At 38.4% G+C, this 24,838-nt stretch overlaps 1 long non-coding RNA gene across 1 annotated transcript; it reads right to left on the reverse strand.

The window, feature by feature from the left end:
* Nucleotides 1–6,939: 6,939 nt before the first annotated feature.
* Nucleotides 6,940–12,557, reverse strand: LOC106014651 (uncharacterized). Its single transcript, XR_005262932.2, has 3 exons — nt 11,991–12,557; nt 9,201–9,275; nt 6,940–8,608 (listed from the first exon to the last, which is right to left on the reverse strand). It is a non-coding gene; the product is annotated as an uncharacterized lncRNA (long non-coding RNA).
* Nucleotides 12,558–24,838: the final 12,281 nt, after the last annotated feature.

Consider the following 24,838-nt stretch of genomic DNA (forward strand, 5'->3'; position numbering starts at 1 on the left):
CTGGAGAAGCTGGCAGCCCGTGGCTGAATAAGTACACTCTTTGCTGGGTTAAAAATGGGCTGGATGGCTGGGCCCAGAGAGTAGTGATGAATGGAGTTGAATCCAGCTGGCAACCGGTCATGAGTGGTGTTCCCCAGGGACTGATCACAGAATCACAGAATTTCTAGGTTGGAAGAGACCTCAAGATCATCGAGTCCAACCTCTGACCTAACACTAACAGTCCCCACTAAACCATATCCCTAAACTCTACATCTAAACATCTTTTAAAGACTTCCAGGGATGGTGACTCCACCACTTCCCTGGGCAGCCTGTTCCAATGTCTAACAACCCTTTCAGTAAAGAAGTTCTTCCTAACATCTAACCTAAAACTCCCCTGGCGCAACTTAAGCCCATTCCCCCTCGTCCTGTCACCAGGCACGTGGGAGAACAGGCCATCCCCCACCTCGCTACAGCCTCCTTTGAGGTATCTGTAGAGAGCAATAAGGTCGCCCCTGAGCCTCCTCTTCTCCAGGCTGAACAAGCCCAGCTCCTTCAGCCGCTCCTCGTAGGACTTGTTCTCCAGGCCTCTCACCAGCTTCGTCGCCCTTCTCTGGACCTGCTCAAGCACCTCGATGTCCTTCTTGTAGCGAGGGGCCCAAAACTGAACACAGTACTCGAGGTGCGGCCTCACCAGAGCCGAGTACAGAGGGACGATCACCTCCCTAGCCCTGCTGGTCACACTGTTTCTTATGCAAGCCAGGATGCTGTTGGCCTTCTTGGCCACCTAAGCACACTGCTGGCTCAAAATTGGTACATATAAGCTACATGATTTTGGGGCTCATCCTCTTTAATATCTTTATTAATGATTTGGATGAGTGAATTGAGTGTATCCTTAATAAGTTTGCAGATGACACCAAGCTGGGGGGAAGTGTCGATCTGCCAGAGGATAGGAAGGCCCAGCAGAGGGACCTGGACAGGATGGGTCAGTGGGCAGAGACCAATGGGATGAGGTCCAACATGGCTAAGTGCTGAGTCCTACACGTTGATCACAACAACCCCATGAAACACTACAGGCTTCAGGCAGAGTGGCTGGAAAGCTGTGCAGAGAAAAGGGATCTGAGGGTGTTGGTTGATGCTCAGCTGAACATGAGTCAGCAGCATGCCCAGGTTGCCAAGAAGGCCAATGGCATTCTGGCTTCTATCAGGAGTAGTGTAGCCAGCAGGACAAGGGAGGTAATTGTCCCCCTGTACTCAGCTTTGGTGAGGCCATACCTCAACTACTGTGTTCAGTTTTGGGCCCCTCAGTACAAGAAAGACATTGAGGCCCTGGAGTGTGTCCAGAGAAGGGATGTAGAAGCGCCTAGACTACAAGTCCTATGAGGAGCAGCTGAGGGTACTGGGGTTTTTTAGTCTGGAGAAGAGGAGGCTCAGAGCAGACCTTATTGCTCTCTCCAACGACCTGAAAGGAAGGTGTGGGAAGCTGGGGGTAGGGCTCTTCTCACAGCTAGCTGGTGATAAGACTAGAGGGAATGGCCTCAAGTTGCTCCAGGGGAGGTTTAGGTTGGAAATTAGGAGATATTTCTTCTCAGATAGAGCAGTCAGGCATTGGAACAGGTTGCCAAGGGAGGTGGTAGAGTCACTGTCCCAGGGGGTATTTAAGGAAAGGTTGGATGTGGTGCTTAGGGACATGGTTTAGAGAGTGACATTGGTAGTAGGGAATGGTTGGAGCAGATAATCTTGAAGGTCTTTTCCAACCTTAATAATTCAATGATTCTATGAAAGTCTAGCAGTGATCTAAGAGCAGTATCATGGAGATAAAATGGTTTTATCAGGTAACAACATAGCATGTTTGCTTTACAACCCCTCCATCTACAAATTAGGGTATAGGATTAAATGACATTTTAAAATTTGAGATGAGTAAAGAAGGATAATGAGCTGTCTTGGTAAGAACTATGTTGTCATACCTCTTAACACCCCTTAGTTAATCATAATAAAAACTGATCATTAATATTTCTAAATTTTCAAAAAGTGGTTATAATTTTGAAATCAAAGGCACACTTTGAATATTATAATATTGTCAAAATTGGGACTTTGAAAATGGTGTCACTAGGTCTGTTATTTGCAATTCCAAGAATATGTGGAAAAACACCTCTGATATCATTGAAGCTGGGCATTTGGCAAGGTGACTTTGATTTCAACAAAATAATGCCATGCAGCTCTTAGGCAGTGATGGCTCTGAACCTCAAGCTCCAGACAAATTGTCTACTAATAGTTTGCAGAAGATGCTGACATGTTAGGGAAGTAAGAAATGCTCACAAGTGCACACTGGAGTATCAGCTTCAATGTATTAACAACATCTAACAATACTTCATGTGTACTGTAATCTTACATCTCATGTACTTCTGTATACCATACTCATATTGTTTTATTTGTATTCTCATCCTATCCATGAGTCTTCACAACAAGCAACAAGAAACAGCCATGGCTTTACGTGCTTTCTCTTCTCTTAGGAAAATAAGCTCCCTGGTTAGAAAATGCAAGACTGGAGGACCGTGGTCCCCTGTAATCCAGGAATTCTGCCTCTGAAAATTCCAAGAATGAAAAAGAGGAAAAAGTCCATCTCAAGCTTAATGAATAATATAATGATTTTGCATTTTTTTAATAATTAACTTCTGGTTGATGTATTATTTAGTAGTGTTCTAAGAACAAATAAGCATACGTAAGCATAGTCCAAGGATGTTCATATTGCCCTGCTGTGGAACAGCATGAATGGTAACAAAAGACCAATTCCAGTATGGAAAAATAGGAAAATAAGACCTAATTTCTTCAAGGAACTATTCAGTTCCCACAAATCACTCAATTTAGGATAGTTTTTTACTTTGTTATATGCCTGAAACAGTAGATATTATTTTGTAACTTATCGGTGCATAATTATCATGAAGTTAGACTATAAAATCTTGGGGTTTGTATTTCCTTACTTAGAGAAGGTAGAGATGCCTTTAGAACAAAGAAAAAGACCCTCTGAATATAAGCCCTGCACCACTGTTTCCTTACCAAGGTGCTACTAACCCCACTGGGCTGAGGCTGCCAATGTGAAAAGCATGGCCAGGTGACTGCTCCAGAGTCTGAGGCATAATGGGGGGGGGGGGGGGGGGGGAGGGGGAGGAGGAAGAGAAAGCGGAAGCATATGAGGATGGGTGGGAGGAGAAAACCTCAGCAGTGAAACCCAACTAATGCTGGAAAGTGCTGTGTACACTTCCCAGGGTATACATTCAGAGTATATATTCATTCAGAGGCTATGGAATAAATCAGCTAAAATGTCATTGTACCACATTGCATTTTTACCAATCTCTATTCCAAGATATATCATGAAACAGAACATCACAGCTGCCCTCCAAATTTAAATTGTCACAGAGGCATTTTTCTTTTCCTTTTCTTTCTCTCTCTCTTTCTTTTTTTTTTTTTTTTGTTCAGCATCAAACCACCAAACAAAGGATGACAAATTGTCTTCACTGCAGGAACACCAGGGCTTTTAATCACATGGCCCATGCTGTTGGGAGATATTTAACAATCTTTAATCTACATTGACTACTTTGTAAATGAAGCTAGCCACAGGGTCTGATGGCTTCTCTTTGTCCTTCTACATGGAAGGCCAGCAACAATCAGTGTAACATTTCATTTTGCCTTGAGCTGGTTTTGTTTGTGGCATAAATATGAAACAGTATCATTAAGGATGAGTGACCTAGTATGACACTGCTCACCAAAACATTTTCACACTCTGCAGGCTATAAATCTATTGATGTTCCTGTGTTTTGTGAATGAGTGCTGTGAAAGTGAAGAATATCCACATAATTTTATTTGACACGTAAACTGCACTGTGTGTTCCAAATCTGTCATCACTGCACTGAAATCTATCTTTGACATTAATTTGTACAAACAGCAAGTCACTTGAGGAGGAAAATACTTTTTTTGTCTGGAAAACAGTGCAGCTTGGTTTGGTAGGAGACAAATCTGTCAAGGGCACTTTGCCAGTCACTAAGCCATGGCTGTCATCTAGATCTCTTTCTCATGTAAATAGAACTCTCTTCATAACATTTTTTTTTTCCTGGAAGTGCTTTGTTTACATACAAAAGAATGAAAACAGTGATCACATTAATTTAAATTGGAGAAAAAAATGCTAAAGAAGATTGACGAGGTGGAGGGTTGGCTTTCTGAAAAATTCTGAAACTTCAGACCAACTTCTTAATAGCATAAAACTTAGCATTAAAAAAAAGAATAATAATAATAAAATCATAAAACTTAACAAATGTATTGTCTTTTTTATAGGGTTTTGAAGCACAAATGCATTGCTGTATTCATAGTATTCAGAAATCAGTAAACAGTTAAAGACAAAGCCAGAAAAAAACAGATAGCTTTTATACCTTTTTTGAATGTAAGACTATAAACTAAGACCACGCCATGATCTGTTTCCTTATAAATGGACTGTAGTGAAAATTAATGTTTTACACAAAATATAAAAGAGAAAACACTGTACGTTTAGTATTTTTTGAGATGTTGCATAACTCCTGGATTCTAAACATTCTCCACTCTTTCTGATTTCAAAACCTTGCAGTATTCGGCCCAATGTATTTTAAAATAGGTCCTAAAGTATCTGATAATCTCACCTCCTTCACTGAAATCCTGATGAAAACCCAAGACACTTATAAGCCAACTTAATGCCATGGATAGCAAGATCTGAAAGTGTTGTAAGATTTTTCTTCCAAAATGGAAAGAAACATCTTTTCTTTTACCCACGCCACGCTTTTGAATGTCTGTTCTCAAAGCCTTGAGCATGAAAATAGTTGGAGAATCTTAAATCCATATTTCCAATATTTGTAACTGTCCCCCAGACAATCAAAGTGAATTCATATGATGAGCACCCTAGTACTGGCTCAGCCCTAAAGATTATTTACTGTAATTATCCTCCTCTCTCAACACACACACGCACATTTTAGACTCCAGAATATCAAAACTTTGTTCCAAATACATTTCTCCTGCAACTGTTAGGGACCTCAAAACTCCAGAGTTTCTTGCAAAGACCAGCATAGGACTCAGAAATAGAATAAGAAAACTTCTGAGAGTATTTACAGACAAGCTCTTCCCACCCCCAGATTTCTAACCATTAAAAAAAATAAATTAATCTCAACAAATTTCCATCTGGTTTCCACAGGGCAGTCTTATGCTGGAATTGAACAGAGACACATTATTTTGAGCAGCAGCATTTAGAGACCAAGCAGAAAATCAGATCACTACAAATAAAAACAGTTTAAGCTCTATCATTTCTCCTTCTTGTTTGCCAAATGGAGCTCACTTTCTGATACTTTTCAAGAGAAGTTTCAACTTCAGCCAGTAGCTGAAGTTGTTTCTCAATGCAGTCTGCAGCCCGAACAGTTCCTTCATTTTTTTTTTTTTTTTCACTTACACTTTTCTTTATTTCTCCTGTTATGAGGAATGTCCTGTAAATTATACTAAATAAAATCCATGCCATGGAGCACTTTTCTGTTCATTGGTGAGCTGACTGGTAGCATGCTGACAAAGAAGCAGAAGGTTCAAAGCTAGAGGTGCAACAACCCATACCACAAAGCTGGAGGTGCAACAACCCACACCACTTCTCTCCAGAAGTATCTTGACAGATTAATTGCAGTAATGTAAAAGGGGTAGGATGAAATGGTCAGAAATAAATGTTATTATTATTTATACTTATCAGATAATTATTGTTATCAGACAATCTTCTCTGTCCTGAATGTTAACATTGTTCTGTGAATAATTCCAATTAGAAGGATAGATGTTTGCATATAATGTAAACTCATTTTAAAATAACAAACACTAAATTCAAACTCAGTATAATCAAAGAACTTAAAAAAATATATAAATCAATCAACCATTGCACTTCTTCCCAGGGAATGAAACAAATCTTTCAAAAATATTCAGATCAGGAAAGACTCTTGCCTCCATTTCACCATGTTTTTCTCCCTTCACTCTCATATTAGTTACCTACTCACTGATCAAGGTTTATTTTCCCAATAATTCAGGGTACAGAAGGGATAAATTCAAAATTTTGTTCTTATCAAATTGATTTATTGGGAACTGATGTCTCTACAATTGACTTCACTTCTGTGACTCAAAAAAACTAACAGTGTAGTAATTGAGAATTCTGTATAAGTTGTCTGGTCAAATCAATCCTGTTTCACTAAATTTTGCAATTTTGTGTGAGATGATGTAACCTTGTATTATCTTGGGTCATTCATGCACTTTTATTTTCATTTGTAAAATGCCAGAACTGGAAAAAAATATTTAATTTAGATACAATGAGTTCCCCGTGCAACAGGCTTTGTAATTTGGTTCTGAGAAAAAGATTTATAAAGAAGTTTGTTAGTTTGCATCATATAAACCAATGTGGTTTTGTTTGTTTGTTTGTTTTTTCCACTTTATGTTGAATAGTACTTGGGTTGTCTAAATTTCCTTGGAGTAAGATGATCACTTACATCCCAGAACTGCTAAATAAGATTCTTGGTATACCTTTTAAGCTGATTTGCTGCTTCTGCTCTGGAAAATATTACTTGAAAAATATGATCTCTAGACAGTTTGGAAATACAAGAATATTATAAAAGAGCAGGTCATCTCTGTGTGTTGAGTATGTGCGAGAGTTTAACTATGCTCTGAAGCTTTGCCTCTGCTAACTGCAAGCAGCTGACTCTTCAGCAGCTCTTCTTTGAAATGACTCTTTAGTACTGAAGCACCAAGTTAGGAGTTGTTAATCATGATCAAAATAGAAACAGCAAAAAATTCAGTACTGAATTCACAAAGGAGAAAAGTGGAGAACCTCCAAGGTGGTGGGGAAAAAAAACGGGAGGGGAGGGGAGGAGAGGGAAGGGGTGGGGAGAGGAGGGGAGGAGTTCAGTCACAAAGCATCAGGTGAATTCCCATTAGATTTGTGTCCTGTGCTTTTGTTTTATTTATTTATTTTTAAAAATAATTTCAGTATAAATTCTGTTGGAAGTGCCTTAACACAGCTAGGATATTGTCAAGTTTTCCAATGTATCTGTTTTCAGAAGTCTAAACTAGAACTTCGAGGGGAGAAAAGCTTTCTGGGGCATGAAGGGATAAAATTTGACTTACAAAATCTTCATCCTAGGAGAGCCTATTTTTTCTATTTTTTAAAAATAGAGGCAAAAAAAAAAAATAGTTCAAAGACTAGGTGTACAGTCAATTTATTATTCTACTGTCTCAACAACTCCTGTCAAGCAGAAGCAATAGATTCTGGTATGATCGATAGTGAAGGTTATTTGGCATATAAAGTTTTTAATGTATTTGGGGCTCATTTTTTTGAGGTAATGGAATTTGGGTTTTCCAGAGAGCTGGACTGGGATCTGATCCAAGACATTCATATTCATTAGCCATGATTTCGTATCCCAAGGTAACTCTTTGGAAGAAAACAAATACATCTGGATTTCACATAGATTGTAATGCAAAGCTGCAAAAGGAAATGCGAAAGTAACTGTTTCATTGCCAAATAGACCCAAAGACTAACCAAAGTCAGAAAAAGTATAATGCAACTTGTGGAATTTAAGTAGCAACCAGATTGTCCGCAATACATTACAGTGATGAGCTTATTATTCTTTAAAGCAATGTTACAGGTCATAAGATAAGTAGAACCATGTTGCCTTTTCTAGACACAGAAGTTGTGTATTTTTCCTTTAACAAATAACTGGAGATGCTATCCTTTTTTTTTTTTTTTTTTTTTTTTTCCCCACAGAACTGTAGAGGAAACAAATGTAGTGAAATTGTTTATTTCTTATCCAAAATTGCTCTGTCCAATGTTGAAAATCAAAGTTGGCAAACAACAAACCAGTTAGTAGCATCTCTGTGTGAAAAGGCCATGAAGCATGGAGCCATCTATGAAATACAGTCTTTTCAATGAATGATTCATAATAATCCAAATCTATAAAGTTTTCTGAGTAGACCTCAGAAGAAAAGTAAATGTGGATATTTCTCTTTAGAGCCATTTGTAAATGTGTGGCCTCTGAAGTCTGTCTCCAAGGGATACAGTTTGAAGTAATATTATTTTAAATTAGCAGTGGTAATATGGGCTTTTAATTCCTAGGAAGAAAAAAAAATCACTTTCTTTCACTGTATAGTATTTATTGGCATTCAGTTCTGGTAGTTGAAGTCTTCAGTCTCCTTGGAACAGGGATAAAATGTCCCATTTTTAATTTGGCGGATCTATAGCCAACATAGAGTCCAGCAATAACAGCTGCGGTGCAGGTGTGATAGGCGAAGAGCCTGCCCGGACAAAACTGTCTCGCTGCCACCTGGGTCTTACAGGAGCAGCTTTGGACTAAGCCTGACAGGGGATGCCTTTCAAGGACCCAGCAAAACTAGCACCCAGGCTCCTTGGGCTTGGCAGGAAATGTGCTGTGGCCCCTAGGCATTTGCACACGTGTCAATGTGTGAGATCCACAAGGTCTACCAGCACACATGCTCTCATATTTTGGATCTTTTACCTCCAAATAGGCAATATAACTTAATTCCGCAGCTTTGCCTGGCCTCAGTTCTATTGTACAAGTGCACAGGTGAAGAACAGCATACTCTAGAAAACACAAGGTTAAGCTCTCATTAGTAAGTTGGAAATAACTTAGAAAAAGAGCATAAATTCTCTTAAAAACAGCTAGATTTTATTTACAAATTCCCTATTTTGGTTTTTCACTTAGGATGTCTAAGATATGTCTCAGCTGTTAGATCTGTAGAAACAGCTCGTAGGGCAACACCCCGTTTGTGCTCAGTAGAACTAAAACTTCATTTTCCAGATTGAACATTATCTTTGGAAGCCAGAGACTTTGTGCCACTTCTTCACACTGCAACTTGCACAATCATTTTTCTGATCCACTCTCTCCCCCTTCTTCACTATAATACAGTATCTGTGATTGTGACTGATGCCACCTCTGCAGCAGTTCCCACATCAAGTGATTATCAGCATCAGAGACCAGCTATGACTGCCACAGGTTGTTTTGTTTGTTGTCTCATTGTACATGGATACCAGTGAGCATGGGCATTCTTCTTTCCCATCTATTATTCCATTTGCATTAATCTGCATTATATTAATAGACAGGAGACATAAATATTTATCATGGTGTTATTAACAATGAGTATTATTATAATGTAAATATAGAAAGCATCACTACCTGTATCCCCAGTTCTTAGTAACATGAAAGAATTTTCTGTTGCTTCTTTGTAGCATCCAATCTACATTTACCATACTGGTTTCCGTAAAAAAAAAATATAAATAAATAAATAAATAAAATTATTTTTCATGGCTTCATCTTCTACACAGTTTTCAAAGTAAATTCTTAATGCTGACAGAACTTCCCCAGTGCACTAATGAAATATATGAAGGGGTCAACTTGTATATCTTGTGCTCCTTTATTTTAGTGCTGTTTACCCAAGTTATAGGTACTTAATTGATCATCATAGGTACAGCATTCACTGGAAACCCTTACAATAAAGCAGAATGATGATTCTCCTCCCTGTCCCCGTGCTCTAATTTCACTGGCATCAGGCAGTGCTAAAGCACATAAAACAGCAGGGAAAGAGAAACGCTAAATGTATCAGTTCTCAAAATTAGAACATTCCTGTTTTGAGTATGATTTTTTTTCTCAGCCACAAGAGGTTACTAATTTGTTCCAATATTTCTATGAGCAATTGTGGCCTTCTTTAGGTATCACATTCTGCAACAGTCCCTCTGCCTGCAGGGGAGCTTCCTTGTCTTTGGGTTGAGGCTGCTTCTCACTCTTCCTGGCCAATGCACAGGCTTTCAGGGCTCATTTTTTCCCTGCAGCAGCTCTTTTCCAACAGCAACACCATCTTCCAAACAGAGAAAAGCTGACAGCAGGGAGAGAGAGAGGATTTCCTAGAAGGGAAATCCTTTAGTAATGAATGGATTGCTTCCTCCATATGCTTCCAGAACAGGGGTCCCTCATTTTACTTTGCTTTGGAGACGTGAAGAAAAGAAGTAAAATGGTGCTAAAGCTCTGTGCCTAAGAGCACAGGAAGAATTGTTAAGCTGATTTTAAATCCATGAGAATGTACATGAATCTGCAGTCAACTGTGCATTTTTAGAGGTATCAAAAAACTTTTTGTTTCAGAGGTATCAAAAAACCTTTTGTTTCTGCCCAGTTACATATATTAATAAAAACTAAAGGCATAAATCTCGCATAGATTTTAACATGTGCCCCTCAGCAAAGGAAGGTCCACAAAGACCTCCTTTAGGTGCCTCTGGAGTCAGTTGGTCTCATAGCAAAAGAGTTTCTTTCCGTTGTTTCATGCTGCAGCAACAGGACACTGCAGATAGAGAAATCCCTTTACTTTTTCATTATTTCTAATTCCTTCAATAGCACATATTCAGACATACATCAGAGAAATTAATGAGTTTTTTTTTTCTCTTTTACTTCTAGGCAGTATTCATGACTGACTATTAACTTTTTGGCTCTCTCTTTAACAGCCCTGAATACGACTTAAAATATATGATAGTCTTAATAATATATTAGCTAAATTTATTAGCTAACTTTACACATGAGAATGGAAGGAACTTGCTCGGTCCTAGAGTCTGATTCTCTACCTATGCAGGCAGAGATGTTATATAATTCTTATTTAAAATAACCCAAATTATCTAAATATATCTTTAAAGTACTTATAGGTCTCATTCTTGCACTAGGTTGGTCCTGGGGACATTGCTGTCCTTAAATCAGATATTTTTTTTTCTCAGAAAAAAATCAGATGATTTTTTTAAAATCAGAATTTATTTTTTCTCCATTTACCTTCCCAAAATATATATAAACAGGATTTGTGAATGATTCCACTGTTCAATTCATTATCTTCATTGTATGTTCTAGAATTTCAGCTATCTAGTAATGCATTCACCACCTATCACACAGAATTTTCTGCCAATTTGTAAATGGGAAGAGTAATTGTCTGTTCTGGACAGAGGAAATGTAAAGTGTTGGTCTATCATATATAGCTTTATGGAGTACAAGACATAACACTGATGAAATTTAACAAAAGTGTTTAAATTTAAAACTATAACTCTCTATATGTCTCTAAATACTCTCTAAGCTTATGGTAAATTTGAGATGTTTGATGTCTTGACTCTAAAATTTTTCACCACTGTACATATATTTTTGAAAAGCTTAATGCAAATGTCAGCTACTGGGGTAGAAATAGTAAATTACAGAAATTAAATTAGATATAAATAAATAAATAAATAAATAAAATTGCATAGGGACATTAACCAGAAATTCAAATAATTAATGTGAATGGGTTGCCTAATTACTTAAAAACAAAATTGTTTTAATTTCCCTTATATCATCAGTCTTTCTTTACAAAAACTTTTTTTTTTTTTTTTTTTTTTTTTTTTTTTTTTTTTTTAATTTATAGGTTCCAAAGCTATTTACAAATGTTGTGTATGGAGGAAACACTTTGACATCAATGCATATCCTCTTAGAGGAGGGAGAGTGTAGGAGCATTATAAAACAGTTGAAGGCTTGCAGCCAAACAACACAGCTAAAGTTTGAGGAGGAACTGGGGGAGAATTAAAGGAGTGCTGTCAAGATTACTAGGACTAACATGAATCCTCTTGCAGAAACCATCATGTTATCATAATGCACACAGAAATCGTAGTGTACTGCCCTCACTTCCCTGCACCTCAGTTTCACCAGGTAGTGAAACACCAGCCTGGGTTCTGTTTTAAAGACTACAGGAAAATTTGCATAGATTTGACTCCTATTGCCACTGTACATGTGTATCTTAATGCACTGTCATTGACATTTCCCAGTCAAGATTCAAAAAGGAAATAACACACAGCTTGTGAATAAAGCATTATATGGAAATGAAAGACACTATAAGAATAGTAAGGAAGAGTTAATATTATTCATAACTGTCACCAAAAGTTATTGGCCTACTGCCCATTAGATACTTACATCTTTTGTTACTGCTGCATATGCATGTGCAAGAGTCCTACAGCACATTTACAGTGTCATACTTAGATGTTTCACACAAGTATAATCCTCCCCAGCATTTGTTCAGAGTTGTCAGGTCCACAGTCATAAAACCAAGGACTTTGCTTTAGGAGAACAGCAGCATCTCTGTCCAAACATCTTTATTGCCACATTAGCAAAGATATTCTCCCATGTTGAAGGGGTGGCCATTTCTTTAGTCCATCATTACATCATTGGGTGCGGCACCTGAAATTCAGAAAGTATAGGTTTTGAGAAGCATATTTAATTTAGATCTGTAATTTGCAAAAGATTACCCAGAACTGCAGCTCATTTTACAAACACTGCCAGGGCCTTGCAGGGGTTGTGGTCTCCCTGGGGGCCATGGGGGCTGCCGATGGTTTCTGAGGGGGGACCTGGAGCCTGGCACTGCTGCAGCCTCACTGGTGCTGGTGGCCCCAGGGTGATGTGGGGGCCTGGGCCTGGGCAGGTGGGGAGCCCCAGGGAGGTAACAACCACAACACAGCCTTTGTACAGAACTAACAACCTCCAATCTAGTAACAGTGCTGTCTTTGAAAAAAAAAAAAAAAAAAAAAAAAAAAAAAAAAGTAGTTAATTTGCAAAAGTAGTTTCATTAGTAGTTCCAGGAATCCTGACCAGCTTGTTGGTTAAGTCCATGCCTGAAAGCATGTACACCTGCACTGGTGCAGATGAACCCAAATGCTCCCTGCCCATGCCCCAGTGGTGCTGAACTGCAGCCAGTTTTGACCCAAAGGACGTACATTTCAGTGCAGTTTGGCAGCTGGTTGAACTCCTTATGTTGAAGGAGCTCAGCACTGTCAGAGCTTAGCACCATACCCAGGAAGCCGTCTGCAGCTGAGGCGGGTGTGTAGCAGCCTTGGGAGTGTCACACCCCGCCTAAGTGCACCTGCCATAAGTTATAACCTGAGGTTGGAAAACTAAACAGTTAGCTGATGGTTAGATTCTTCTGAGCTAATATATTTAAGAGACAAGCATATTTTGCTGTGGCTTGTTGTTTTAATTAGCATTACAAAAAGCATTTCTGTAACTGACAGAAACTGACACCATTACATTGCAATTCATAACGAGCCTTTTTAGTTCCTAGCCCCAAGCCACTAAGTGAACACATCAAAAGCTGTAAATATGTTATAGCTCTGAAATCATAATGTTTGGCATCGGTGTAGAAATGCTTCACAAACTTTAAAGAATATAGGGTCTTGCTATGTGCAAGCACTACATTCCCCAGTATTGTAGTCATATAGGAACAAGTTTTTGCTTTAAATGGATACATCTACTCTTCTAAAGTGAATCCTGTGTCCATTCATGTACATGGTGCACTGGTTTGCATTGTGGAGTTAGTTGAACTGGAATGCACAAATTATTTCTTTCAGGGGAAACAAAACTTGAAGATGCATTGCAGCACCACACCTAGTGTACTGCAGCAGCTACTGGGCGTTCAGTCTCTGGGACCAGCCTGAAGTAAAACAAAAGCCCCACAGAGCACAGTGAGATTGTAGCACAAATTGCCCCACCCTGCAGATCCAGCAAATAGTGTGTGTGTTAGTCCTTGGTGCTTGATAATGTAGAGAGAGTCTATGTGACACAAAAGTCTGCTTTTTCACCAAATTTCACCCTTTAGTTTAATAGTGCAAAAGACACTTTTCGTGCATAAGCATTTTATATGATATATTTAGCATTCATATTTCCGCAAGAAGAACACAGGATAATGTAGGTTTTATGCTGTATTTCCTCTTATAAAATGGCCTTAAATCATGATATATTCTACTGCCTTGCCATCTCATATGATAGTTTCCAAGAACACAGTTCATGCTGTCTTATTTCCCAATTTTAAGTTCCTTTCTCTATTTATTTTTTCTCTCTTTCAGTATTCATGTTAGTTCTAGAATTTAAAACAAAAAACTACTAAGTGGCAAGAAAGTTGCTTTCATCAGTAATGGAGCGTGCAAAATTTGGTATATAACTTCCTGAAGAAGGTGGGATTAATGCATTCTGAGTCCTTTGGCACAGCAGACTAACTGAGCTGGGAGTTTGGGGTGACATAATACATTTTTCCATGTAAATGCAAGGAAGAAAAAACACAAAGGAATCTAGGTTTCATCCATGTTGTCGCAAAGTCTGGTAAAGGCATTAGTGAAAGGCAGTGATTAATTTAGCACTCATATAAATGAAATGTGCTGTCAAAGTCATTTTTACTCTTAGTCCAAGTATAACTTCATCAGCTGTTGGTAACATGTCACTTTCTAATTGTTGTTATTTCTCATCCATATGCTCACTAACATATTTGCTACTCTGCATTACCACAATAAGCCTTCTTTTAGTACACATGCATCGGTGTTTTCATAACACCACTAGAACATTATCCAGTGACAATGTACTTCTTTTCAGATATGATCTCATGACTAAATTATTTCTGACTTTCTGCCACGTATACCCCTAGGTCATATACGTATTTTTCTTAATGGGGAAACAAATTCTACTGTATGGATTGTGGTATGCAAAAGAAATGTTGCTCAGTTACTGTTCTGTCTCCCCTGACTCTCATTTAACTTTGCCCTTTTTTTCTTTTTCTCCTTTTCTAAATAATTATATACAACAGACAAATGAAGTACAGCCTTTCTAAACTGAGCTTACTGCACCAGCATATAGGAAGAACACAAGATGCATTGTTTTCATGATACTGTAAAACAGGAGCTCAATAAGAGACCTAATGTCATAGAACATGAAGTGGGAGCTATTCCAGGTCTAAGTTTCTTGAAAACAGAATAGGAAAAAGACAGTGCACACAAGTAAAGTTACCCTAGTAAGGCACAGAGGCCTCGTAATGTTATTCATCTCCACTAGCTTGGCTGAGAGCCCGGTTACTGATCTCCTCCTTTGTACCCATTGCCTTCCTTCAATCTTTGCAGTATACATCTACTTGCTTGTTGGGTTGCAAAGAATAGTTGAAACTGTGAAAGTCAGATGTGAAAGTCAGAGTAGCTGTTTCCCAGCTGTAGGATATCTTCCTGCATGCTTGGTTTCAGCAAGAATACTGCTAATGCAGTATAAGCACTTAAAAAAAAAAAAAAAAAAAAAAAAAAAGTTGTAATTTAATATATTTCCTTAACTTTACTACTAAGATCACCCCTCTGGAAGTTGAAATTTTCCTTGAAAAACATAACAAAATAGCAAGCACCTGGCAAAACATTGAATGGAACAGTGAAACTGGGGGTGGGAAAGACTTATTATTATTATTAGTTTCTCTCCAAATCATATTTCAAGACAATATTTAAATCTACCATACCACTTATATGACTTTCCAGCTATCTAGATCATTGGCAGAGATTTCCATTTTGATGTTGCTTCATAGCACCACCACTGTGACAGAAATTGGTGCTTATAAAATGGGAAGTATCAGCATGTGTAAGTGTTGCTACTTGAAATAACATGGCAAGAGGAACTGAAGGCTTGTTTAGAAACTACATAAGGACTGTTTTGCCACATTAACACCAACTGGATGTGCAAAAGCTCCAGACCTCAGAAAACTGAACTCTTTATTCAGTCAGGTGCCTAAAAAGAATCAGACATTAAAATCTGTAAGCATTTAAATTCAAGGATTGTTTGGCATGTCTATTAATAGCTCACCAGACATTTGCAGTCATGTGAAATAGCTCAGCCATGTCAGTCAGGCTATAATGGCTAAATGAAATCAGTCTAAGTTTCTGTTTGTGCATTCACATTTGCCCAAAGAATATGCTGTTTGAAACAACAGAATCAAACTCTGGTTAAAGAAGTCTGAGTTTGGACAAAAGCCAGGGAATTCTTTTATCCACAGAAAGTTAGATTCCTAAGCAAAGCCCCAAAATGTGGGTAAATGTGGATTAGTATAAGAACTGGGTTATCATAAGAAGTATGGAGTCCTTTTGCATGATGTCTTTACACCAGTACAATACATAAAGCTGTAATTGTGCTTGCATTTTTTATCTGCAGATTGTTAAGAGTCAGAAAGGTTATGTCAATTTCTCTATTTATGAATAGAAATCTAGTACTTACATGTAAAATAAATGGAGGATTTAGATTTATAACCCCTGAAAAACTTGCATTCCATAAACAGTTCTTGTTAAGAAAGCCCTAAGCCCTCAGAATTCAGGTGTTCTATTGTGCTGACTGCATCTTGTAGAAGCTAACGCAGAATTGCTCTCTATAAAGTCAGTGTATCCTGTTCTTGAATGGGCCCTTCAAGATGTAGCCAAAATAATTTTAAAAAGATAACTAATGTAACAGGACTTATAGTTCACGTAAAGGCACAGATGCACGGTTATAGGACAAACTTGAAAGAAAAGAATCACTGTGAATTTTTCTACACTAGATTATTAAAAGCCATATATTAATATTAAAGAGCAAGAAAGAAACAACAAACTACTCCATCTCTGTTTGAAACAAAAACTGCACATATTTATACTAATATGCAGAATCAATCACAGGGAAGAGGTAGCTTTTATGAATGGACTACAAAATATATGCAGTTTTAGTAGTGAACGTTTTGTATTGGCATGAGAAATATGATGTAATTGTTTTCTCATATGCTCAGAAACAAGATGCAATTGACTTGACTGAAAAAAAAAAAAAAAAAAAAGTACGGTAAGTTAGATCAACAACATTAAAACTCTTTCAGAGGAGCAGCAGTAGCTTTCAGTTGCTCCCTGACCAGACAACACCTTACTTGTTATTTTGGCGTTATTATAAGGCTGCCAAGGACAAATGGTTCAGGAAGGTCATTCCTTCTTTAAGGCCAGTTCAGTTTTCTCCTGTACTGAACCAGTGGGTTTTATTTTATAATGAAAAGGAATCCTGCAAAACTACTTAAAAGCAGTTCCTAGCATGTGCTTCAGTCTAGACTGTCTTGTCTATGCAGTTGCTAGACCACGTTGGGTAACAGCCTTTTCAGAGACTCATAGAGTTGTATGTCAACAGGGACCATTACATCATCTAATCTGACCTGCAAGATATTATAAGACCTCATTCAGTTATTTCTGTTTTAAGCCCAGTAATCTATTTGGCTAAAACTTTTCTTCCAGAAAGTGATCCAGGCTTGAGGTGAATATATTAAGAAAGAAGACTATGCCTTCTCAAATGGTTTGTTGCAATGTTTGATCAGAAATGGTGACTTATTTCCTTTTTGCAGATGTCCAAATGTTAAACTGTTTATCATTATTATATCAGTGACTCCAATATTCATTATTTTCCCTTTAAGATAAACCTTCATTCTTTTGAGAAATCACCTCTTCCTACATTCTTTAATCAAGTCTTTTTAAGGCTCTCACTGTAGATCGTGTTCTGTGACACTAAAATTATTTTTCTATATCTTTTTAATTGTTTCAAAAGTCTTTGAGAAAGAAGGTAGCAGAGGAACAAAGTTCTAGCACTCTGCTACTCCTTTGCATGTATTCATTCAAAGATCACATAGTCCTCCCACTATAGTAGTATTCTGGCATTTCATACCAGGTTGAGAAGACACTGTAATCAGACCCTTTTCAGGGTCTGTTTGATAACAACTTGCCTTTTGAGATCCCATGGGTGAATGCCCTGCATGTTAACACCCATTTTGTTGAAAGGACCCAGACTATCAAGCAATCCAGTTTCCAGTGTAATGTCATCTTGTTTTGATCATCACTTAGTCTTCTTCAGTCCTAGGAATAAGTGCTTTCAGCAGATTTTTTTTTCTCAAAGTCACACTTACAAAGTCAATTGTGCTATATTTAAGGCAGATATTTAGAAACACAGGTCTTAGAATAACATTTCCTCACTGACAACTGCCTTTGTAATATATTGCAGTTAGTCTCGACCTATCTTATACATTCTTGGGTAATATTGTAGGGTATTCACCTTATAAATCAGAATTCGGTCTACGTTATATAAAGTCTTTCAAAACTGTATGTAGATTGCAAACCTGCTGTTAATGTCACCACCCAGACTAGTAATTGCAAAGAAGAAAATTCAGGTTTGTTTGACAGCTAATGCTGGTGCAGCTGGCCCAGGCTTGCTCAGGTCAATCTTCCTGCACATTTTAAACATCAGTACCACATCACCACTCTCCGACTTTTTTGAAACTTCCCTGGTATTATCAGTATTTATTTTTAAAGCATGGCATTAGGCCAAAGATTTTCTTTACCACCTATTAAAGTATGAAATAAATGCAGCATTCACTTCAGGACAGATAGAAGGGATGTCTCCGCACAATTATCTCATCCAGTTTGGACTATAACTAATCCGTCTGCTTTATAAAGAGGTCATAGATGAGGCATGCTTGAGAGCTGTTAGTCCTCCAGCATCTCCCACTATTTCTGGTTGCACTCAGGAAAAGACACATACCCCCAGCAGCACCCCACAGTTCACATGAGTCAGTTCACCAAATGTATTACAGGCAACCAGAGGAAATGCTTTCTAGAGACCTACACTCACAACAGGTGAGAAGCTAAGAACATACCACTAGTAAGGAAACAGTAATTGAAGCAAAGACTAATATGCACTCTCTGAGCTGGATGCCAATCACTCAGCTGGTGTCTGCAGTGAAAACACAACCTCAACAAACACAGCTAAGACCAATTACAGAATCACAGAATTTCTAGGTTGGAAGAGACCTCAAGATCATCGAGTCCAACCTCTGACCTAACGCTAACAGTCCCCACTAAACCATATCCCTAAGCTCTACATCTAAACGTCTTTTAAAGACTTCCAGGGATGGTGACTCCACCACCTCCCTGGGCAGCCTGTTCCAGTGTCTAACAACCCTTTCAGTAAAGAAGTTCTTCCTAACATCTAACCTAAAACTCCCCCGGTGCAACTTAAGCCCATTCCCCCTCGTCCTGTCACCAGGCACGTGGGAGAACAGGCCATCCCCCACCTCGCTACAGCCTCCTTTGAGGTATCTGTAGAGAGCAATAAGGTCGCCCCTGAGCCTCCTCTTCTCCAGGCTGAACAAGCCCAGCTCCTTCAGCCGCTCCTCGTAGGACTTGTTCTCCAGGCCCCTCACCAGCTTCGTCGCCCTTCTCTGGACCCGCTCAAGCACCTCGATGTCCTTCTTGTAGCGAGGGGCCCAAAACTGAACACAGTACTCGAGGTGCGGCCTCACCAGAGCCGAGTACAGAGGGACGATCACCTCCCTAGCCCTGCTGGTCACATTCCTTAGTTATTTTGGGTCTATCCCATTACCTGCAGGCTCAGGCTGCAAAGAAGCTGAAAACATTCTCACCCCTCTCCCCACATAGTCTCTGTGTCATGCTCCCTTTCTTCACGTTTAGCAGCATTAACACAGCCAGCATGGAGAAATGGCTGTCTTCCAGCTCTGTTTCAGGAGCTGGGATGGTGGCAGTGCAGCTGGCTGCACCCACTGTGTGGTAATAGACCTCTCCCCACGGCTGCAGTAGGTTCAAGGCACACCTTCTACTCCAGAGCACCTAAGGCCAGGACTGTATGTGCTAGGGCTATAGGTGGTGCTCCACACACAGAGGTTTGGGCTGTTGCCTTCCCCTCCCACTCTTCCGTATGCCCTGTGCCAAGAAGTGAGGAATAAACAGGGATCCAGCCATTCGTTCACACTGGGGCTGCCTCTGTTCCCATTTTGTTTTCTTTGCTTCAGCCCAAGCTGAAGTGAAGCTGTTGATGTGTATGGCAGGAGGCAATGAAAGGTGACTGCTTCGAGGAGGAATTCTTTACAACAGATGTTTTTTAAATAAAGCAGAGGGTTTGTGGTTGTTTTTTTTTTTTTTTCTTTTTTTCTTCTAATGCTTTTAGCACACTCTAAGGAAGTAAAAATCTGTTCTGAATACATAAAAATTCAGCTTCATGAAAAGATGCATTTAATGTCTGATTTTTTTTTTTACTTTACATATAATTTGGAGGACGTTTTTTCTCTTTTAACTGGTGCTTCTAAAAGACTGGCTTCTAGTGTTTCTTACCTAAAGAGCCATATTTCAATTAATGACTTTTTGGAGAAGAAAAATATTGTTTTCTGAGAAGTTTTTTTACTCCACAGACTAAAAAAAAAAACTAATGGGAGAAAGAAGAAATGAAAAAATCTCTCAATTTATTGTGTCTTATTGAAACAATACATTTCTCTCAACATAATTATCAGTAGTAACTCTTCTTCATTTGTACATTAGATTCTCATATCTGAGGTAGGTCAAGCTCACCTGGAGTCCCCACAACCCTTGCAGAGCACTAGGGAATCCTACTTGAAAAATAATTACTCAACTAGAATGTACCTGTCACATCAGAACTAATACCCTTCAGTTTGATGAATGGACAGATGCCTGTGTAGGATAAAACTAGAAGACATTTATATGGAACAAACCCTGATTCCAGGAATGCCAACTAAAGCTCTTTGTGCTTTTTAAGCTTCCCCTTCAATGAGAGAGTTAAAGATTGCATTAGACAGTATCTGAGCTGTCTGCAACAGAGTTTGTTAACCTGTTATGTTTTCAGTGGCAGACAAATTTTATTAAGTTAGAAAGATGTCCTGAGGATGTACATAGCCATACTACAGTGTATTTTGTTTCTGCTATGTAAGTTCAAAAATTTGTCTTAGGATTTAACTGACCAGTTTGTAGCTTACAGATGCTTTAACTAGAGTGCATAAACCTCCAGTCAGTTCAACGTTGAGAAGTTGCAGTGATGGTTGCTCCACATACCATATTTTGATTATATCGCCAGATGTTTAGGAACAGCCTAATTGTATTTTAAACATCTGCCTGTTCCCAGATGCTGCATTCTTGCATGCAAATAAATTCTTAAAGGACTCTAAAACACGTCACAAACATGGATATCATGATCCCAGTGTTTTAGATTGCAAAGCAGAAGACAAGTACTCATTAAAAGTCTGACCAGCATTATGAAAGTAGGCTTACTAAAGTACTCAGTACTTAGTACTTCAATAAATAGTTTGGGTTGCCTAATGCATATCTAGAGTTCAGCTTTTCAGCTTTAGAAAGTAATTGGCCTCTTTGCTGCAAACGTAACATTCAGCTTTAAGTGAACCACAATGTTCAGACATACTAGCAAGGAAGAGTTTGTTGGCAGACAAAACAAGGTGACTGTATGGACTCTATTCATCTTTTGTCTGAGAGCTGTATTTTGTTACCTTTACTCCGTCTGAACAGTCCTGTTGAAGAGAAAAATGGAAGTTCCCTGGGAATCTAAAACCAATAATACTGTTATTCCTAGAGATTAGGACATTTTTACTTGCTGTCCAATGCTGTATTTCTCTGCCCCCTAGTGGTGAAAACACCATCTCAGAAAAAAAACTAACTTTTCAAAAACCACGACAAAGATTTTAGACAAAAGACATGTGACAGTCTGGAAGGTCTTAACAAAAGATAGATAATATGATGTTTTACATTTAAAAAGGATACCAAAGCATTTAAGGCACCAAAATTTGCCTTAGTATAAACACTATAAAACTAGTATAAAACTAGTATAAACATATATTAGTTGAAATACTAGTAGAAAATGGGGCATGACTCATATAACTGCTTGTTACATATTTGTTACGGTATTTTATCTATGAATTTCAGGTTGAAAGTGTAATGAATAAGCAACATGTTGTTAGCAAAGGCAGAAAAAGATTTATTCAAGGAATGTGTCTTCTAACTAGGTAATTCAAGAATATGTTGTAGTTCAATCCTACAAACAGAAAAATGCAAACTTGATTTCTATATTAAAAAATCTTATTTTTCTGAATATTATGTTCACGGCTTCTGTCCGTTCATCAAACTGAAGGTTATCAGTTCTGATGTACTGGGTATAATCTATCTGGAATTATAGATTTTGCATAATTTAAATTTCTAGTTGACTTTCTGGATAAATTAAGCCAACAAGCTTGGAAAACTGAAATAAATGTCATGCACGTGCTGTATACCTGAAATGTGTTAAAATACTTAAAATGTATAGAATCACACTAACAGCTTTCTTTTAAGCACTTCTACTTTATTTCACCTTCTTATGTTGTTACTCTTTTGAATAATTTCTGCCTTGACATTTATATTATGTTATAGTAATTATGGTGGAGTTTAATCAATAGTTAATATTGGATCCTAAATAGTGAATAATAGTATTTCCTTTTGATGAGGGTATAGAAACTGTCAATGCACTCTAGATAGCAGTTGTCACATCAATGAATGCCTGAAACTTCCACATCAATGTAATGCCAAACTGTGTTCATATAATCTCTTCATTACAGGATTTGGGGGGGGGAAGGGGGAGGGAAGAAAAAGGGGGAGAGGGGGATGGGGGGTGGACAACACACTATAGTAATTAACATTTCTTCTGATCCATTTCCCATACTTACTAACAAACTAGCTACCTCTACAGTATAACAAATATTGCTAATATTCTGGTTTTAATTTTCTCATGTGCATATATGCATACTATGCATACACATATATACACCATATAGTAATATAAGAGAAAATAATTCCATCTATAAATGCATAAGAAATGTAAATGGTTGGTTTAGTGTTGCTAAGGTGTAATTTTGCTAGTGCAGAGTCTGTAAAGCACAGACGGACAAATAGTTGTGTCATTCAAAATCCCATCCCTGCTTTAAGCAACAAGGGCAGCTTTCTGGGCAGTCTTCAGGAACAGCTAGGAGAACTGCAGACATCAGAGCTGAGCCTTCTGAAGTCAGAAGAGACATTTCTAGTATTTCAATAATCCCTGCTTTTATGCCTGTCTTAAAGGATTTGAGCTTCAAACCCAAACACGGTTCTCTTCCTTCTTACCCAGATGAGAAGAGGGCAGATGAAGGCAGAGAGAACAGAGAGCTGCCACACAGCTCTGGTCCTGGCAGAGGCAGTAGTAACTCCTGTCAAGGGGAGATGCCAGGGTCGGGTGCTGGATGCGTTAGCAGACACTGGGACAGCAGCCAAGCAGGCAGACCAGGCTCTCTGAAGCAGCAAAGGGTTTTCCCATACAGAAAGAGGTGGAGAAAAGTCAAGGCTCTGCTCAGGGAGCACTGCAATCTCCAGGTATTTGTCAATGAAGCGAGCACTTAGCAATGGTAAAGACTGGAAAAGGGGAGCTCTGGTCAGGAAATGTGGGGTTGCAGTAGGGCAGGAGGGGGAAAGGTTTGCAGGGGAAAGAAACAGCAAGTAATAGATGGGACTGGAGCTTCTTTGGGTCCTTGGTAATTCTGAGCATAGATGTAGCCCATATTGCTGGTGATCAAAAGCTGGGAGAGGCCCTAGAGAGAAAGGTTGACTTTGGCAGCAGAGCAGAAATAAAGTACCTGGTATTACTGAACACTTATGGTTGGAGACCAGTTAAATTATAAAACTACAGGGGAAACTCTTGGTTTGTTTAATATTTTGAAACTGGCCAGTGTCTGTAATGCAATATGGGAAGGAAGGAAGTCTGTAGTTTGTGGGGAAATCTGATCTGCCTCACTGGTAAACCCAAGCCAGTAAATTCCAGGATAGAACTAAAAATAAAGAGGCTTTTAAATAAGTGCTAAGGTTAAAAAATACATAACATTTAAAGTACAAGGAAATTTTGTTTTCTGCAGAAGTATTTTGCTATTTTGCCAAATATTAAAGAGTTGTTCATTTTAAAAATGAAGTAAGGGAACTCTAGTTCTGCTACTGAAAATCTGCTTAAGACAATAGTGGCTAAAAAGTCACTACTTAAGCTTTTGTAACAACAAGGTAAATAACAATCGTCAAGTTCAAAGACAATTTCTAATGCCTCAATAAATACATATATAGAGAGAGAAGGAGCAAAAGATAAAACTTTTCAAATGGATTCGTTGGTATATCCTGTAGTGGAGACCTTCCTCAAACTACCCTTGCAGTAGATTTTAATTCACTAACCCATAAAAAGGGAATCCATAGTACTTAGTTACAAACCACAAAAAGCCAAGAGGGAGGGAATGGGTTGGAAAAATCAGACATATTAAAATATAATGTACACATGGGGGAAAAAGAATTAAATCTATAACTTCATAAATGGAAAGAGTACCTGAATGGGAATTAAAAAAAAAAAAAAGAGAGAAAGAGAGAGAGAGATAGTTGTCAGAATTTTTATAAGGCTACAGGTGCTACAGTATTTGGATTAGAGATCATAGTATATAATATACCAGCAAAAATTCCAAGGGTATTTCTGTATGTTTGTCTACCTACCTCCCCCCCAAAAGTCTCCAGATGTTGAAGTGAGATGCTAGAATAAAATACAGCACATTCATGTGTGAAAAATGTGAGACCATGTCCACTGAAGGAGTGCTTGGACTGCATCGTGTCACTTAATCATTCCTGATGAAGATGCATTTGTACCAAAAAAAGCCCATTTTTAGCATTTTAGTTTATTTTAGCAATTTCTTTCCCACAATGCACTGGCAAAATTGCACTTCACAACCTTAACCAACATACCTCTGCTATGAAAAGTCTGTGGTACAGCCTTGGCTTAAGAATGCCACTGATATAAAAACATTTCACAGAACCTAATCCATGTTTTTGTTCCATGTAGACCATCCCAGCAAAGTTGGTTCTATGCAGCTTCCTCAGGAATTTTCCCATCACTGATTTCTGGAGCAAAGCTGCCTTGCCTGAGAGTGCAAAAAATACCTATTTGAACTGTCATGAACTGACATCCCCCTTTTGCAGTGCTGGAGCTGTTCAGGTGCTCAGCTGTTGAAGTGGGCAATTCATGTGATTTCTGGTCTGAAATACGCAAGGTGTTGTTTTCTGAAGTGGATCCTTGATTCCAAAGGACAAATGCTCTTCCCCAAGTTTATAATACAAAAATACTATTTAAAGGGACTT

Source organism: Anas platyrhynchos, chromosome 1, assembly GCF_047663525.1.
Source record: "Anas platyrhynchos isolate ZD024472 breed Pekin duck chromosome 1, IASCAAS_PekinDuck_T2T, whole genome shotgun sequence".
Classification (NCBI taxonomy): Eukaryota; Metazoa; Chordata; class Aves; order Anseriformes; family Anatidae; genus Anas; species Anas platyrhynchos.